Raw genomic sequence first — 2,531 nt, forward strand, 5'->3', positions numbered from 1 at the left:
GTCCGTTTACCGCCACCACCCTGAGTCAGCAACCCTCTGTGAACCCTAGCTCCTAATCTGGTGTCCTGACTCTCGTAGGACATCCGCCCGTCCCTACAGCTATGCAGGTATCGACCGGGTTCTATCTCCTAATCCTCGGATGGTTGTACGGCCGGTCTATAGGTAGACCTTTTAGTGTTGTCCGGTCCCTACCGTACAAAAATTATTTACTTTATCTTCTAAAATGAACAACATTAAATCTTCATTTTAATGGCAAATTTTAATTTTTTTTATTATTTTTTTTTATTTTTGTATATGAATATCAATAGGTGTAGACATTGACACATGTATATAACTTGAAGGCAAAGATAGCAACTATGACATTGCATGAGCTTCAAGGAACCATAAAATTATACTTTGTAGGGTCTCAGCTATACCATGTGATTCACACATACATAGTGCATGTGCTATTGTTCTGTGCCTCCTTTTATCCACTTCAATCTTCATCTTCATAAGTTTCTTTTTGTTGCTTAGAAATATATATATATATATATATATATATCCTCTCTTTTTTCTCTATTATTGTCTGCATGAATTACAAGGTTATGATAAAGTTGTTTGGATGAACTTGTAAGGACTTTTTTAAAGGAAAAAATTAAAATTAATTGTTACAATTAGTTTAATTATATATAAGTTATCAATGTGTGAAAACTCTCATAATATTTCTACATTTTTATTTTTAAATTGAACATAATTTAAACTTATAAAAAAGTTAATTTTTTTATATATATTTTCTTACTGAAATTCTTAAAATTAATCTTATCTAAAAGAGTATGACTTGTAAGCAACACTTCTTTTTCTCCCACCACAAATTTCTCTAAGTTTACTGGTTGGATACTAATTTTTTTGTAGAAATAATAAGTTTTTTTTTTTTTTAATTTTTCATATTGTTTTTGTTTATTTCGATATACAATACCTACTGGGAATAAAAACCATAGACAACTTAACAAAGAAAAATAATGTTAATCTCTTAAAAAATATTTTTAAGTTGTCTAAATTTTAGCTTATAAAAAATTTATTTAATCTTTTCTTTTCCTAAAAAGTTTTAGGAAGCAAACATATCCTTAATTATTAACTATAATTATTACAGTGCATATTAGCTTAACTCAATTTGGAACAATGAAGTACATGGTGGGCCAAGAGTTCTGAAAATAAATTAAAAATGAATGTTTTTCATGCACCTTCAATTTTTTTAAAAATTTTACAATTGACTTTGGTAAAAAAATTTAACCTTTTCTCAGTTCTAACAAATTCTCACTTGTATTTTTCTTTTTTTACTTCATCTTTACCTTATTGCATAATTATAAATGAATTTCAGAATTTGTTAAATGTCTGAATGGATTTTAAAATGTATTAAAGGTTTTTTTATGAAGATTTTCTTCAACAAATTTTAAAATCTATCAAAATATTTAAAATTCTATGAAAATTTCAACAAATTTTAAAATCCGATAAAAATGTTAATGTATTTTAAAATTAGAAATGTGAATAAATATTAAAATTCGTTAAAAATTTGAATTACAAAATATATTAAAGGCCTCTATAAATTTTCGAAATTCATTGTAAATTTCCACGAATTTTGAAATATATGAAAAGAAAGCCTTTTATGAAAACCTTTAAAAAGTTTAAAAATTCTTTTATGTGTTTAATAAATCTCGAAATCCATTTTGCACTTCTAACGAATTTACAGATTCATTAACATATTTATTAGATTTTAACTTTCTTTTTTCAATAATTTTTGGTTTTTAATTTTTTTAAATACTTTTTACTTTAATTTAATAGAATATATTTCAAAATATTAAAATATTAAATTAAATTGAATATATAAAAAAATTTAGATTGAAAATGAAATTTAAAAGAATATGTTAAACATAAAAAATCGTTAATACAAATCCGTTTAACATTTTTGTTTAAATTTTGTTTTTTAATTTAAAAATTAATAAATGTTCTGTTTAATTTAATATCTTAATATAATTTAATATATATTAACATTTTTATATTTTTAAATATATTTTATTAAATTAAAACAAGTAAAAAATATTTAAAATTAAAAACAAAAAATGCAAAAAATAAAAATTAAAAATTAGAAAAGTTAACAGATTTCTTAATGCGTAAATATATATTTTTTTAAATTTTGTTTTTAAACTTAAAACTGAATAAATATTTAACATAATTTCATATTTTAATATAATTTAATATATTTTATTAAACTAAAATAAGTAAAAGATATTTAAAAAATTAAAAAAAAAACAAATCTTCATTAAATTCTTAAAGGTAGCCCTAACATACAAAAACTGTTTCTGGATTCTATATTGTATTGGGCCTTTATGCATTTTTAATTACGACTTTTGCTTCCTGCACCCCACATACTTATAGCAAAACTATTAAAAAAACAACGCTCCCTTGCTGCACCAGATGTCACCGCAACTACAGAGACTAAAAATGTTGAGTTATGTTTGACGGAAAGTTGGAAGTATATCTTATAGATTTGGAAA

The sequence above is a fragment of the Vigna radiata genome, chromosome 2, assembly GCF_000741045.1.
Source record: "Vigna radiata var. radiata cultivar VC1973A chromosome 2, Vradiata_ver6, whole genome shotgun sequence".
Taxonomy (NCBI): Eukaryota; Viridiplantae; Streptophyta; class Magnoliopsida; order Fabales; family Fabaceae; genus Vigna; species Vigna radiata.